This window comes from Haemaphysalis longicornis, unplaced genomic scaffold, assembly GCF_048455015.1.
Source record: "Haemaphysalis longicornis isolate Haplotype H1 unplaced genomic scaffold, Haemaphysalis longicornis Haplotype H1 scaffold_7, whole genome shotgun sequence".
Lineage (NCBI taxonomy): Eukaryota > Metazoa > Arthropoda > Arachnida > Ixodida > Ixodidae > Haemaphysalis > Haemaphysalis longicornis.
Window position 1 is genome coordinate 173,504,461 of NW_027526422.1, and position 17,555 is coordinate 173,522,015.

Here is a 17,555-nt window from a genome sequence, read left to right on the forward strand (position 1 = left end):
CAGACGTGTGACGCAGAAGAGGGTGCTAAAAATCTCTAGAGCCGGACAGGCCGCCATTGGAATCTGAGCCTGGCAACGCTTAACGCGAGAACTTTATCCAGCGAGGCGAGTCTGGAGGTTTTGTTCAAGGAGTTAGAGAGCATTAAATGGGGTGTCATAGAACTTAGGGAGGTGAGGAGGAAAGGTGAAGTCTTTACGGTGCTGCAAAATAGACACGTCCTGTTTTACCGTGGTCTAGAGGACACAAGAGAACTGGTACTGGGATTTCTATTCAATGAAAGCATAGCTGGCAACATAGGCGAATATTATAGCATTAACGAAAGGGTACCCGATCTTGTAATTAGGCTTAATAAGAGTTACAAGTTCAAGGTGGTACAGGGCTACGCGCCTACATCCAATAACGACGACCAGGTAGTTGAACGCCTCTATGAAGATGTGGAATCGCAATGGCCTAATTAAAAACACAGTATACAGTAGTTAAGAGAGACTTCAATGCTAAAGTAGGCAAGAATCACGCTGGTGACAAGGCAGTTGGGAACTATGTTCTGGGCTGTAGAAATGCCAGGGGGACCTACTAGTCGCGATCGCAGAACGGAGTAATCTATGCATCATGAATAGCTTCTTCTGCAAGCGGGAGAGCCGTTTGTGGACGTGGAGAAGCCCGAATGGGGATCATAAAACTGAAATATACTTCATGTTATGCGATAACCCAGGCATCGTGTAGGATGTGGAAGTTCTCAGAAGGGTAACATGTAGTGACCACCGTATGGTAAGATCTCGAATTAGGCTAGATTTAAGGAGGAACCGTAACAAGCTAGTGTGAAAGATGCCCGTCAATTAGCTAACAGTAGGACGTAAAGTTGAAGAATTCTGGATCGCGCTGCAGAACCGATATTCAGCTCTTACCTAGAAAGCAGAGGTTACGGCACAGGAAGCCACCGACAACCTTACACGCATTATTACGGAGTGTCCAGTAGAAGTCGGGGGCACGATGGCTAGACAGGGTTCTGGTAAGCTTTCCCTGGAGATGAAAGATCTAATTATGAAACCACAAACTATGACAATCTCCATCCCAGGTAACAGAGTAGAACTAGCAGAGCTTTCGAAGTTAATCAATAAGCATAACACAGCTGACATACGAAGTATAATATGGAGAGGATCGAATATGGTGTAAAGAATGGAGGCAGCTTGAAAAGAGTAGAGGCGTCTAGGCGTGTGGAGAAATTAGATTGATGCACTTAAAGACAAGCAAGGTAATGTCATCACAAATAAGGATAAAATAGTCATAGTAGACAAAGAGTTCTATAGAGATCTTTACAGGAGCCGGGACATCCAGGATAGTGGCGAAAGAGAAAGTAATTCAGAGGAGCTACACATCCCCCCAGTGACGACAGAAGAAGTAAGAAGGCTTTGAATAAAATGAAAGGGGGCAAAGCACTTGGTGCAGATCAGAAAAAAGCAGACCTCTTGAATAATGGCGGGCAAATTGTACTAGTAAAACTGGCAAGCCTCCACACGCAATTCCTAATGACCGTGAGTGTACCGGATTCTTGGAAGAACGCAAACATAACCCTAATCAATGCGAAAGGTGACATGAAGGGCTTGAAAAATTACACGCCGATCAGCTGACCGTCAGCCGTCTTGAAGGTACTTAACAAGGTAATCGCTAAGAGAACTGCTGTCACTTTACATTTTATCCTACCTAAAGAAAAAGCAGGGTTTCGTAAAGGCTATTCAACAATGTACCATATTCACACGATCAAAGCAGAGGATAGAGAAGTGTGCTGACTATACTGAACCCCTAAATATAGCCTTCATAGACTATGAGAAAGCATTTGACTTGGTCGAAACCTTCGCAGCCATTCAGGAATCACGGAACCAGGATGTAGACGAGTATTCTGCAAGGATACTAGATGATATTTACAGTGGGTCCACAGCTACCACCATCCTTCATAAGAAGAGCAGTAAAATACATAATGAAGGGCGTCCGACAAGGAGACACGATCTCTCCGATCTTATTCACAGCATGTTTACAAGAAGTATTCAGGAAATTGGATTAGGAACAGTTGGTAGTAAGGGTTAATGGAGAATACCTCAGTAACCCCAGATTGGCGGACGGCGTTGCCTTTTTAAGTAACTAGGGGGACGAACTGCAAAGCATGCTTCCCGCACTGGACAACCAGACTAGAACCATGGGCCTGAAAATTATTATGCGCAAAACTAAAGTAATCATCAATAACCTATGGACAGCACACTGGTATGGGATAGGTGGCGAGAGAGTGAAAGTGGTAAGGAAATATATCTACTTTTCCAAGTTGTGAACCCGGATCCCAACCATTAGGGAGAGATAATTCGAAGGCTAAGAATTGCGTGGACTGCATTCGGCAGGCATTCTCAGATAATGATCGGCAGCCTACCATTGCCCCTGAACAAAAAAGTGTATGACAGACGCATCTTACCGGTACTCACCTATGGGGCAGAAACTTGGAGGCTCACTAAGAGCGTTCAACTTATTATTGAAAACGACTCAGCGGGCAATGGAGCGGAAGGTGATAGGTATAACTTTAAAAGACAAGAAGAGTGCGGAGTGGGTCAGGGAACAAACGCGTGTTAAGGGAATATTAGTGGAAATTAAGAAGTGGACGTGGACAGGCCATGTAATGCGAAGGCAAGATAGCCGTTGGTCATTAAGGGTAACAGAATGGATCTCTAGAGGAGGCCGCCTCTGCAGGGGGCCGCCGAAAGTTAGGTGGGCAGATGAGATCAAGAAGTTTGCGGGGTAAATTGGAAGCAGTAACCACAGGACCGGGATAATTGGAGATTGATGGAAGAGGCTTTTGTCCTGCAGTGGGCGTAGATATGCTGGTGATGATTTTAGTGACTGATTGACTTCGCTGTGTGGAGACGTGTTTTAACGCGATAGCTCTATTTGATTCATTTTTCGACTGCCCCTTGGCTCCTAGCCACCCACTATCAGCCGTGCTCATCAGGGGTCCAGAGAAATACGTCACCGCTGCCACCTGGAATCTACGACAGAGGCAGCAATCATCTTGAGCTCGGCCAAATTGTGATGTGGCGCAACGGCAACTCAAGTGTGGCAAGGAGGACAATGATACAATGGCGGATACGAAAGGACATGCATTTTCAGCAGATGCCGCTCCTGCGCGGTGAAGTTTGTTCTATGCCCATTCGAGGGAACATGCTCGGAAGACACTATCGCCACCTGTGCCGGCAACTTACGTCATCACACCACAGCGTGTTTCCACTTGAACATCAAAAACTATAAACTTCCCGTAATTCATCCCCGAAGCTGCTAGTGGAATACGAGAACCGTGGTAGTGTAAGTCTCCGGAATAATTTAACCCACCGAGATCTCTAAAGGGCGCTGTAACCTAAAAAGAATAGCGTTTTTGTGAAAACGGGTGCCGCGGTTAGTTGTGGAACCCGCCTCCTTGGGCTCAGCAGCGCAACGCCTTACCCACTGAGCCACCGCGACGTGTTTTCCACCGAAACTCATTCCAGCACCAACATTGGGTGACCTCACTTAAAGAGGGGGAAATATTAACGCTAGTCTCTAAGAAATCGAAGAAAGCATATGTTTTCAACATCCTTTGCAATATTCCCGCGGTTCTGTTTCCGCTGTAAGCTCGGTTTGGCAAACGAAAAATGCCGCCATGCGGCTGAGTTTAAAATCACCCTAAAAAAAGTACGGATGAGCTTCAAGAGAACAGCCACGTAATTATGCTCATCGTGGATCTCGAGACAAGCGGTGGTGTTATACTAAAAACAACAACAAAACAAATCTCTATCAAGTTAACCAATGTTTAACCAATGAGTAGACCACAATAAAAACGCCAAACCAAAAGAAAATCAAGAAAAAAAAGAGCCGAGAAGACTCACGCAGTCGCTGATCATGAGCCGAATATTGGAGACCCTACGGTACAACAAATTTATTATTGCTAAAGAATGTGATAGAAACACTTTTGTTCAGGACAGCATATGAGGCAGTCTACAACCTCGCTATTTTGACCGTAAGCAAGCATACAACGGCTGGACAGCCAGGGCAATGGAATAGAAATGCATATATGGATCCAGAAACAAAAAGGCCATAAAAATGCCAAAGCCATAAAATAAAAATATTCTAAGCAACGAATGTACACGTGAAGCGCAGGACAGGGGCGGGTAAAGGTCTGTGGGAGAGGACTTCACCCTGCAGTCGTCCTAAATAGGATGTCAGTGATAATGACGATAAATATGCCCCACTCGTGTCTTCCTAACGCATTTTAGGAAATTGGAGAAACCACTCTCCGGCCACTAAGAGAGCGGATGGAAAAACAAAATCTGGAGGGGGGGGGGGAATCGTATAGAAGGCAGGCACCACCCCTCACGGCTTCAAAAGAGACTACTGCAGGCCATGATAGACCAGCCACCGTTCCAGCGACTACGATTAAAACTTTCCTGTACCAAAACTACTGATCCAATGGTACACAGGAAGAGGCGATATGGCAGGATCAAATTCATTCGGGGAAAGTTGAAAAATCATGAGGCCACAGTATACACGGACTCTGGGATGTGCAAAAGCACGTTGCTGCAATTATCGCTGTTGACTACTCTGGAAATCTTTGGGCCTGCATGATCCTCGAATATACAGGAAGAAATAAGTGGAAGTTGGAGCCATACTTTCGGCGATCCCAATAGCGGAAGTATCAAATGGAAGAGTAACATCATTGCAGACTTTAAAAATACATACTCTTTTCGGCAGGTAGAATACCTACAGACTTCGGTAAATTATTGCCATCCACAACGCAAAAAGTTAACAACCTCACCTGGACACCCGGACAGAATGGTCTGGAATAAAACAACGCACTAACCAAGAGGCAAACGAACTTACATACCGTGCTCGTTGTGACCACGACTACCAGACTGACCTCTTGGAAAAACGTGAAGAACGAATTGCCGTCGTATGAATAGATAACCGTCGTATGATAGATAGATAAGAAGCCGAGCTTTAACCGGCAACTTGCAAGTTCTGTCCCTCAACCGGCACCCATTACCATCAAGCACGAGAATGTTAACAAAGCCCAGGTCTACCCCCAACCGCTCCCCCTCTTACGAAAAGTGGGTGGCCTCCTGAAAAGTCTAGCCCAGGGATCAAGCGCATACTGGTGGAGAGGGTCTCGACTGCAAGCCAAGGCTAGGGCATGCCGGACGAGGGATGCCCCCCACCGGGCAGGTTCCCTAACCGCAGCTCAAGTGCTCGTGAAATATAAATTTATTCTTCCTCGTCGTCCTATGCCTGGGAACACGATCTTTCCCCGTGGCGGCAACGATGTCTCAATGCCGAAGAATCACAAACTCTCTGGACAAAAAACCAACACAAGTATCTCGAAACCAATGTGCGTTAAGGTGTCCGGTAGAAACATCATACATTAACTTGAGACTCAGCTAAACCGGGAAACACCCATTGTCTTCCGCGCATCCAAGCAATGTCCAGAGGTATGGCCAGGGGGGAACAAATCAGGCATAACATATTCTACTCCTTCGAGACATGGGAGACAGCTTCGACCAGCTCGTTACCTCAAGATAAGCGCGAGCTGATTGAGAGGGCAAAGGTAGGAGGTTGCTGCATCTGGTGCCTTAGTCTTCAGGTTCCACCGTTGAGCTGCCTGTCATCTGTTTACCCTGTTTTCCTCGACCACAGCTATTTCATCTCGAAAAAAGATCTTCTCTCTCTCTCTCTCACTCTCTTCACGTAAAAAGCAAAAATTTTCAGCCCAGCCTAGAAGCCACAGAAAAACATTTTGAAACACTGCCACTGACGCCTCCTCACTGGAACTGACCAACACCTCAGATCCGCAACCTTACACGCTCACATTTTAATCTACAGAAGTGCAGAGAGCCTTTCTATTTCCTGGGCCACTGCGATTAAAACCTTGGTTGCTAATCTTTCTCTCTTCGATGACCTTAGTACTCGTGAAGCTTTGATCAAAAAAAATCCGGACACATCGTACGAAAGCTTTCCTTGGGAGTCAAAGTATCGCTATCGCGCCTTCATCTTAGGATAGAAACGTGGATGTCTCTGCAACTTTTTTTGCGCTAAGATGGCCTGACTAGCCGCCGGTGTACACCACCCCTGAGAAACATACATGTGTGTGCACAGGACTGCTCACCCATGGGAATTGTTATCTAAGTAGGGGTGATGCATAGCCAGCAGTACCAGTTTTATAATAAATAGCATGGGCATTTACGCGATTCCTGTGTTTACAGAATGTGCTAACAGATGGCTCGCGCAATATTGCATGTGATATTTGAACTCAATAAAAAAAATCTCGCTGCGCCTACATCTGTTTTTTAGGATAAAGCCGTGAAATTGATTATTGGATATTTGTATCGCAAGGATTTTTTAGCAAAAGTGTAATAGACATATAGAGGGTCTGAATAGAGTGGGAAATCTGTAAAAAAATTAGTCCCTTCCACTCTGTGAAGAAGGATGACCTGCAAAGCTGGACGCAGTCCACGGAGTGCACGAAACAACACACGTTTATCGTAATTTGCGATAGAGCATACTTGCTAGCCAATTAGCTGAATGAACCTTGGCCGGATCCAAGCTTTGTTCTTGCAGATAAACATCGAAATGCCTGTGTCCCTCCCCCGTCGTAAGCATCTTACCGTTTGTATAAGGCCGCGGTAAGATGGCGCCGCAATTTTCGTAGTAACTTTAAAGAATCATGTCATTTCACTTCTCTGCAAAGGGAAATGCGTGACATGCCATTTTTTACGCCCTTAAATCACAATACGGCTTTCACGTCGGTAGTCTGAACATTGCCTTCACACAAACCCCATCCGCACTACCACTAAGGACTCCGGACAGGTCCCATTGGGCCACTTAACTTCCACCTTTAAACATCGCACCAGCACAACGTACATAATATCCAGCAGTACGGGCCTGAAACCTATAGCTGCGAGTGCACGCCCATTTTCCTCCCTCCCACTATTCTCCACTACAAACCTGCGCCCGCCTAAACCGTCAACCGGTCATGTGCGTGTGCTTAGAAGTTACAGACGCCATTGAAAATATCTCAAGAAAGCCCTCTAAAGACGTGATATTGGCTCATGGCAGAATTCCAAGTGGGCAAGGTGCTATTCATCCGGAAGAGATTCACCGCTACTCGACAAGTTGAACATGAGGCGGTAACGGCGGTGCCAGCAGCTTTCCGTTGTTTTCGCGGCAATTCGCGCTTGTGTTCGGGACAACACTTCAATTCTTGCCCTCCTTTCTCCAAACGAACGGCATATATCCGTCCCATAATGATTTAAAACCTGGAAACTCTTTAGCTCTATCCCGGCGAACAAACATCCGGATGTCCGTTTTCCTTCCCCCTCGTATGCATCTTACTGTGTGTTGATGATGATGATGGTTAGAGTTTTTCGGCGCAAGGCCAGTTGGGGCAAAGAGCGCCAAACAAAAGTATCTAAAATAAAATAGTGGCCACTGAAGCCAAAACAACAATAAAATCAATTAACGCCAATGGTGATGGCTGGTGTATAGGGCCAGATTTGATTATGCGTGATAGGAAATGAGGTTTAAAAAATTTACATCTGACAAGTACTCAAACACACGTTTAACGGAAAGCATGGCATCGTCACCCAGAAACAGAGATGGATGTAGGGGTATATGTTGTCTGTAGAGTTCTCTGAAGTGTTTGTGTCGTGTTGTGTGAAGTGCCTTGCATGTGATTAGTATGTGCACTACGGATAGGGCCTCTCCGCACCTGCTGCACTGGGGTCTAGAAGATCCCGTCAGGAGATACGAGTGCGTTGCATGGGTGTGCCCTATCCGCAGCCTACCCAAGGCGACTTCCGTGTGTCTCTTGTGTGAGTCAGCTGTGTACCATCCCAATTGTGGCTTTATTACATGTAGTTTGTTGTCTGTCTGTTCGCCCCAGTGTGTTTGCCATGTTCTGCGCAGGTGTTGTCTTATGTGTGGCTTGAGGTCTGTGTCGGGTATCGTTGTAATGTCCTGAGTGCAGCAGCAGTGGCCCTCTAGTCTGCCAACTTGTTCCCAGGGATCCCAGCGTGTCCTGGGACCCAGCAGAGGAGCAGCTGATGCTTCTGTGCATACACAGACATGATAGTGTTAAATACAATAATAACTATGTGGTTTTTGGGGGGTGTATGCGATGACAGTGCGCGAACAACACCAAGGAATCTGTGTAAATCATGAAATTGAGAATTTGATTTTCAAGAATGTGTCGTACAATCAGTAAAATTCCATACGCTTCTGCTGAAAAAATTGTTGTGTGCACGCTCATGGTTCTGGCTGCATTGAAGTTTGGACCATGAGCAGCGCACGACACCATAGTGGAGGTTTTAGAAGCGTCACTATAAAATTCTGCACGTGTGTATTTAAACTGCAGAGACAGAAAGTGCTGCAGTATTGCAGCTCGTGGTACACGATTTTTGTCAAGTCTCATAAAAGAAAGGTCGCACGACACACGGCGAACTTGCCAAGGCGGTAAACTGTTAGAAAACGATGACCTGTACACGTGTAAAAACGAAGCGCTCAGATCCGAGGCTCGCTCTCTCACTCTAAGTGAAAAGGGCAGAGGAACGAATGGGCGATTTACAAAGAGCAGAGATATCGATGTATCATTAAAGACAGGATAAAAAGGATGATTATTCAGCGACAAAATTTTAAAAGCATAAAGCAAGTCCATGTACGTTCGCTGGTTCTCAAGGCTCCACTTATCACACTCGACATAAAGACTCTCGGCAGGGCTAGTGCGAAAAGCACCCGAAGAAAGACGAAGGCCCAAGTGGAGCACTGGGTCTAGAATTCGCAAGGCTGTCTTAGTCGCCGACACATACACCACACTGCCATAGTCTAAACGAGACCCAACCAAAGCAGTATACAAGCGAAGCAGGAGTTCTTTGTCGGAACCGTAGGATTGGTGGGAGAGAACCTTAAGCGTATTCATTGTTTTGAGACAATTATTTTTAAGTTCCTTGATGTGGGGAATGAATGTGAGTTTGTGGTCAAACACAACACCTAAAAACTTGTGCTTCTTGTTCACAGGAAGCGACACGCCATTAAGATGAATGTCGGGGTCCGGATGGACACCGCGCTTTCTAGAGAACACAACTCAGGAGCTTTTTACAGGATTCAATTTAAAACCATTCTTGTCTGCCCAGCCGGCAAGTTTCTTTACACCAAGCTGGACTTGACGTTCGCAGATTGACATATTGCATGATTTATAAGATATCTGGACGTCATCTACATACATTGAATAAGAGATTGTAGATGGCAGTGCCTTACCAAGAGAGTTCATTTTTACTATGAAGAGAGTGCAGCTCAACACGCCACCTTGTGGCACGCCATTTTCTTGCACGTGAACCTTTGAGAGTGCACCACCGACTCTTACTCGGAACGTTCTGTCTGACAAGTAACTGACAAGAGCGTTCAACATGGTACCCGAAACACCGAATGACTTGAGGTCACTAAGGATCCCATAACGCCAAGCGGTGTCGTATGCCTTCTCAAGGTCGAAAAACACAGTTAAACAATACTGCTTATGCGCGAAGGCATCCTTGATGTATGAGTCAAGAGTTAACAGTTGATCGTTCGTCGATCGCCCCACCCTGAAGCCTGCCTGGCAGCTCTCGAGAAGACCGTTGTACTCAAGGAAGTACACAAGCCTGCGATTTATCATCTTCTCGAAGAGCTTGCATAGGCAGCTCGTCAGGGCAATAGGACGGTAACTTGAGGGGGATGACGGGTCCTTTCCCTCCTTCAGGAAAGCTACAACTATAGCCTCCTTCCAAGAGTTTGGAATGTGCCTCGAAAGCCCTATCTTATTATATAGGTGTAAGAGTGTTAGAAGAGTGTCTGCGTGCAGGTGTTGTATCATTGTGTATGTGATGTTGTCTGGGCCTGGAGCTGAGGGTTTACACGTGCTCAAAGCAGCCCTCAGCTCATGCAGTGAAAACTCTGAGTTATAAAAAATTGTTGACCTGTTGTTATCTAGTATGGGCTTCTTTTCGGTCATTTGCTTGTGTTTCATGAAAGTTTTCGTGTAGTGTGCTGAACTGGACACGTGTTGGAAGTGTTGTGCGAGTCTGTCAGCCTGGTCTTCCAGAGTGTCCCCTGTTGTACTGACCAGGGGCAGGCTGTGTGTCAGTTGTCCTTTGAGTTTGCGTATACGTGTCCATACTTTCCGTGTGTCTGTGTAGGAGTTTATTGATGTTATGGATGTACGCCAACTCTCTCGTTTTGCCTCAAAGCGCACACGTTTCCCTAATGCCTTGGCCCGTTTGAACAAGAGGAGGTTTCCCGACGTGGGGTAACGACGAAGGATACCCCCCGCCTTGTTCTGGGCCTCTCGCGCCCGCCTACATTCCTCATTCCACCACGGCCTCCGCTGGTTGTGCGGGGCACCAGAGGCGTGGGGAATGGACTTTTCGGCGGCATCGAGGATGTGCGCCGTGAAGAGTTGGGTAGCTTCTTCGACGTGTAGGTGTCCTATGGATGTGTGGTGTTGTTTGGATGTCTCTGTAAATGTATTCCAGTTAGCTCGTGCTTCATTGAACCTATTATGGGAAGATGGACTACATGGGCCTTTACCTATGTATGTGAGTGAGGTGGGGAAGTGGTCACTGCCATATGGGTCAGTTCCCACGCCCCACTCGAGAAGAGGAAAGAGAACTGCGGAGCCAATAGCCATGTCAAGACATGAGTATGTGTTGTGTCCCATGTTATGATATGTAGGCTGTTTATTGTTGAAAAGGCATGTTCCTGAAGATTTAAGGAATTTCTCTATAAGGCGACCACGGGCATCCGTGCGGGAAGAGCCCCGACGAATGTTGTGAGCATTAAGGTCGCCTGTCAGGATGTACGGTTCGGGCAGCTGGTCAACCAGCACTTCGAAGTCAGAGCTCAGAAGTGTAACATCAGGATGAATGTATATGGAGCATACCGTGATCAACCTATTAAATATTATTAAGTGTATTGCTCCAGCCTCAAGGATGTTGTTCAAGGTGACAGGGTGGCATGCTAAGAATTTTCGGGCGATTATGGCCACACCGCCAGAAGAGTGTGTGCAGCCAACCCTGTCCTTTCTGAATACCAGGTAACTATTCAAGAAATTTGTGTGCTTGGAATTCAGATGTGTTTCCTGGACACACATTAAACTTGGCTGATTGGCATGCAGAATCTCATGCACGTCGTCATGATTATTCAGAAGGCCTCTGCAGTTCCATTGAACTATGTTTTTACTTCCCATTATTTAGTGTGAGAGCTACTGGAGTGTGTATGTTTATGTGTCGTCTTTCGGGGCTGTGACTCTTGGATTGGGCTTTCTGGGCCTTTCTGTAGGCTTGGACGTCGGAGGCCGATCCTTGCGCTGCGTTGCAGGCAAGAATGGCACGACGTCCATCTCGTCGTCCGATGTCCTGGGTGTACCCGTCGAACCGGGCCCACCGGACTTGGCCCCCCTTCGAGGGCCCTTCGTTTGACACGCCACCGCCGCAGGTATCGGAGGCACCAGAAGTGGCACGGGCGGTGCGGTGGCGGTGGGAGTCGGTGCGGAGCCCATGGTGTCCATGGCACCCTCCAACGCACTGGAGGATGCGGAGGCAGGGACGGGAGCGGCAACGGTCCGGACGGAAAAGGTTGCCACCACAACCGCTGCTGCCTCAGCGGGCGGTGCGGAGGCGGGTTGGGCTGCCAGAGGCAACCCAGGGGGGGGGGGGGAGGCGGGACCAAGTCTGACTCGTGGTACTGGGTCCCCGCCGAAACCAGACGCAGCTCCGCCCCCCGGCGAGCTGCGTCGGCGTACCTCCCCAGAAGGAAAGAGGCGAACCTCTTACGCGCCCCTGAGAAGGTGATGTTTTCGTTGACTTTCAAGGCAATTATCTGTTTTTCCTGTTTGAACTTTTCACAGCTCCTAGAATAGGCAGCGTGTGGTCCATGGCAGTTCGCACAGGTGAAGTTCTCGGATTTACAATTGGCAGTTAGATGATCATGTGCTGCACATTTTGTGCACGTCAATTTACCACGACAAGACGTTGTGCCATGCCCACACCGCTGACACTTCAAACAGCGGCGTGGGTTTGGCACGTAGGGTCGGTTTTGACATCTCAAGAAACCTGCGTTGACCGACTCAGGAAGGTTATAGCGGTCAAGTGTCAAGATTATGTGCTTGGTTGGAATTATTTCATCATTTCGGCATGTGGTCATTCGCCTCACTGCTGTCACGCCCTGATCTCGGAGGCCCTCGAGCAGATCTGCTTCAGTCTCATTCATTAGATCCCGATAGAGATCACGCCCTGGCAGCTATTCAGGCTGCGATGGGGCGTGATCTTCATGTCAACATCTACCATGCGCGTTTGCTGGAGGAGGTTAGGGAATTGTTGTTTGTTTTCTACTTCTATCAAAACTTCTCCCGTTGTGAGTTTCTTAGCCTTGTACGACTTTCCGATAAGGCTTTCAAGAAACTTTGAGATTAGAAACACAGACTGCGAAGTGATGGGCTTTGTCTTGTCAACAGATTCCATGATCAAAAACCACGAGAAATTATCAGGCTTTGGGGGAGAGATCAATTGCAAAGGAGGAAAAAAAACTTCGGTGCGGCCCCCTTTCGGGGGCCGATCACGTCTGGGGGGGGGGTTTGGAAAATGCCATATGATACATTGGAAAGCAGGGAGACGGGGGTACGTTCTCTTTTGACCTTACCCTGGTAGTCAAAGAGGTGCCGGAGCTCCCTGCCTGGTAGACAGGCAGGGAGCCCATCGGCCGGAGCTTGACCAAGGCTCCGACGGCCACCGTTCACGGCTTCTAACCCTTCACCTTTCAACTTCTAGCCATGGTAGGTGACAGCTTAAGTATGGGGGGCTCGGGGTACGCGATGTCGCCACTCACCGTCACCAAGATTACTCAAGGTGCCCCGTGCGGGGATCTTACTGTGTGTGTAAGATGTCTGTGCAACACATCAACCCAAACCCTAACCACTCTTTATAACAGGACCGCCGACTGACCGAATTGGGCCCTGTAATTTTGATATTTAAATCTTTTAGCAGCACAAACGGCATTTCATCGGTAGTGGCACGAAGCCTAGCTGTGCGTGCACACCCCCCTTTTTCCACCCGCAACCCGTGCACGCATAAACTGAAAATGGTGATGGCGCGTACTTAGGCTTGAAAGACACCGGCGAAAACGTCGCTCGAAAGGTTGATTTTGATTGATTGACTATAGGGATTTTAACGCGCCGATGCAACGCAGGCGATAAGGCGCGCCCTAGTGTAGGGCTCCGAATTAATTTCGACAGCCTGAGGATCTTCAACGTGCGCTGAAATCTCGTACACACGGGCGTTTTCGCTTTTCGCTTCCATCACAAAAGCGGCCGCCGCAGCTGGGAATCGTACTGCGTCCTCGTGCTCAGCATCACAACGCCTTAGACACTTAGCCATCTGCTGCGGGTCGCTCGGAAGGCCTTCCAAGCTGAAAAAGAACTATGGGCTCACCATCGTTCCAACTGGGGAAGTTTTTCTTCTACCGGGAGGGATTCGCAGCTACTTGGCGAAGGGAATTTGAGCGCAAACGGTGACGGCGGGCTTCAGTCGTTTTTGGGATAACCCTTCGGCAGCCGTTACCTGGGCTTCGCGGGAGCGGTGTCTGTTTATGGCCGCCTATCCGCGTGATTGAACGCAGCAGCTACGAAAGAAAGAAAATGGAGAGGAAAACTTTTATTGTTGCTTGGTAGGGGTTGGGAGTAGAAGCGGTGGGAGTCCCCACCCATTATCCCTCAGCCATCAGCCGGGAGTCATTGGTTCCTGGCGGCGGGTTCGGCCATTCGGACTACTTGTAGCTAGATGTCAGCTTCCGAGCTGAGCAAGGCTGCCTCCCACTGCTCGGGTGTGCTTATAATGAGTGTTCTCTGATCAGCTTCATCTATTTTGAAACAGGACCAGATGATGTGTTCTAAATCCCCTCTCTGCTTGCAGTGTTTACAATTGTCATCTTGTATGCCTTGGTAGTAATAGCTATGTAAGACTGGGTTTAAGTATATTCCAGTTTGAATCCGTCTCCAAGCTGTGGCCGGCTGCTTGTTGATGGTTTTATTGCGCTTCCGGGTAACAAAGCTTGCCTTTTCTGTAATGATCAAGTATTTCGCTATAGGTTGCCATACGATCCCTGTCTGCTCTGCGGAAAGTGAGTGGCTCGGTGGTTTCATTGGTGGTAGCCTGGTCGGAGAGTCCTCGGGCTAGCTGGCCAAGGATATGAAGAAGAGTAAAGTGTAGTATGACACGTGCGGCTACGTTGTCATCTTTCTCACTGCCTTTCCCTCGCACATGTATCATGTGCCGCCTCAAAGGAGCGCCCTCCCCCTGACACTTTCCCAGTTGCTGTTCCATTCTCCGCTAATGCAAACCACGTAACGTTTGCGCATGACATTCAAACACAATATTCAAGAACATGCTCGCTGCTCCCTCGGGTTGGCTAATCCGAAACACGGGACATTTACGCGGGAGGTTCCAACACGATTTCCAAGAGGTTGGCTGGAGGCAGCGGCGCACTGCGAGACAGCAGCAGAGTAGAGCACGCCCCCGTACGTGCGCTGATTACGCGAAAGGTTCCAGAGATGCCCCGTGACCGAGAAGACAGCAGCTTGCGCTGCGCACAAATTTCATATTAGGGAGTGTAGTAATCGTCAGGGCATTTTATTACGCCCATCTATGCTTTTGTTTATTTTTCAAAAGCACCGGATAAACGCACTACCACCGTTAGCTGCCGACTGCGCAACTTGCGAAAGCGCATCCGTGGAGGTGAGGGAAAAAATAGTTGGAAAAGGGCTGACAGCGGTGTTGAGGAGGAGCCCCGTAGCGGCGTCGAGTAAATCGATGACCCCGGAATGAAAACGTGGGGACTTAGACATATACTGCTTTGCAGTAAAACGCCGCGTTTTCCCCAAACCCTTTTTCTTGCTATCACGTGGCTGTTATAAACAACTTTTGTTAAAACAGTATTACTCATTTGTTTGGGTTTCTTATATCAAGACACCCTCATATGTCCAACGGCCTGCAATAAATTGACAACTTTGTGGATAAATTGTGGCACTTTTGACACTGTCAAGGGTGTAACCTTTTAGGAATGCAGGCATATTGAGCTCCTACTCCGTAATTAAAAAAACGCACGCATAAAATTTTGAGACTCTAGTTTCCGAAGCTCCGCTCGCCACGGCTGCTTGATTCAAAGCAGTGGGGATTTAATGGTAAATATGCGCACAATGTAAACGCGTCGCGTAAGCAGTCGCTAACTCATTGACCGCTCGTAGTAAATCTTACTTGTGCGGAGGGAGAAAGAATGGTTTCAGCTTTTACAGAACGCATCGTCATGTGGGCTGGAAGAATGGTGGTGTGTTCCGTGTTGTGCACCGGAGGTATTGGAACTGGGCAGCAGTTGTATGGCACCACCGTCGCTTCAGCGAACAGCGCCGCCCGTGGCAAACTGCTCACCAGTGGAATGCTGGTGGCGGTCAACAGAGCGTTGTTTTGCATGGCTTTCTGTCATTCTGCTGCGGTGCGGCTTTCAAAGCGCAGGTAACCAGAAGAACCTTTTTATATCGGTAAATCTTGAGCGCAGAGGGGACCTTTACGAGGCATGCCATGAGCGGGATTCACGCCCATACTCATTAATTTCAAATAACAGAGGACGCTCAACGCGCCAAGCTGGAAGTCAACCTGTAAGTGCAAGTCCGTTCCTTCCTGCAAAGTTTCGATGCCTGCATGTAGTTTGTATCACGAAAAATATTTTGCAGCTAAATTCGCCGACAAAGCCGGTGCATGCAGCAGATTAAGGAATGCTGGACGCTGGCCTTGGGCAGTTGATGACGAAATGACGTTGTGCACAAGCGCGAGGCAAAGTTGGGGGGGTGTGATCTATGGTTTCCTTAAAACAGAAATTGTGGACAATGCCTCTTCCGTAACTTTCTAACAACAATACAACCTGTTTAAGTACATAGAAATACGCTTAGTAAACTCATTAGGAATCAGTTACAGAAGAAATACCACATGATAGTACTGTAAAACATTAGTGTTTGCGTCGAAAAGCATTCTTTTTCATGAATTTAATTGGTTTTTGGCTAGTTGGTTAATAGTTTTCAAAAAACAATTCCTGCATGGTTAAAGGACGAGAGACAGGAGAGTGCCGAAAACCTGAACTCTGTTTTACGACTGTATGCTCCAGCGTTTAACAAGCTGCCACCAACGCTTGAAATATTTTGCACTCCTCCCTCCAACGACGGTGATGGTTTATCACAAAGCTTTCTAGCGTGGGTTTCCTTGGTTAGCTTCTGGATTTCAACTTTGATGCCTCACTTGGACTCAACTTTGACTAGTTGAGCTTGGAATTTGATGAGCACGCAGTTTGGTCTTTTGATGGCCGCGCCTTTGACTTAGAGCATTTCCCATTCGATTTCGCACGAAGAAAGCCTCTCGTTCAACCATCGTCACCGTTAAACGAAGGCTGGATGGTGTTGCTGTTCAAATTTGCGCTTCCATTCACCCCTCTACAAATCCTCAGTGGTTCCAGCTAGTCGGGAATGCGTCTTTGCTGGAGGGCTCGGGATGATGCACCCCTATTTGAGGCAACTAGCCGCGGGTATTTGGTTTCTCCACAAGGCATTACACTATTTTTTAGGTACTCGGTGAAGAATACTTAAGCAATACAAAACACAGGCTGACGTTAACACTCCCACATTTTTTAAACTATCGATTGCAGCTTTTATTCCGCGCAGGCGGTGAAATGGGAAATAAAGGGAGGATGGTTTGTAGCTTGGGCTGTTGGTTTGTTTAATAACTTTGGCTCTTGATAAAATGACCCCTGCAAACGTGAGAGTTGCGCTGCGGCTCTAAGGCTTCCATGCTGTCACAGTGTCGCTCACCAAAACAGAAGGCAGAAAGCTCACGGTTAGAGAAAGAAAGTGCAAACTGCCAATGCGTTTCCAATGCCACACGGTAATCGATCTCGTACGTGAGTGCCTTTCTCTTCAAAGCACACGTATCAAGGTATCCCAGCGTTAAGGCTTGCGCGGAAACCGTAGTCATTGAAACCAGTGAAGATTATTTAAAGTGGTATAAATGACTACAAATATTAATTCTTTTGTTCCTAATCAGATTGCATAAAGGCAGGCGCAGAGTGCTCCAAAAAGCGTTCATGTCAATGATGCCCATTTACAAACATAGACGCGTCAAATACGTTTACCTAGCCATTCTTGCATTTGAGAAGAACTTAATACTAATAGTACTACTTCTATTCTTGCTCAGAATAGGTGGAGCCAATCATAGATCGCTGCAAAAAGCGCTCGTGTCATTGTAGCTCATACCACACTTTTGAAGCGTACGACAGGTTTACGTAGCCGTTATTGCATCTAAGAACCCAAAGCATCTGTCTAGACCTCGTTTCACCGCACATATCCACTCACAACACCACCAAAACATTCAAAGCACCGAAGCAGACACGGCAAAACAACGGCAGGCTGCGTAGTCCAATGCACCGGCTC

General features: G+C 47.6%; 1 long non-coding RNA gene across 1 annotated transcript in view; it reads right to left on the reverse strand.

Moving 5' to 3' along the window:
- Positions 1-17,555, reverse strand: part of LOC144145539 (uncharacterized) — a 53,458-nt gene that overhangs the window by 1,323 nt on the left and 34,580 nt on the right. The gene's annotated exons all lie outside the window — the stretch shown is intronic.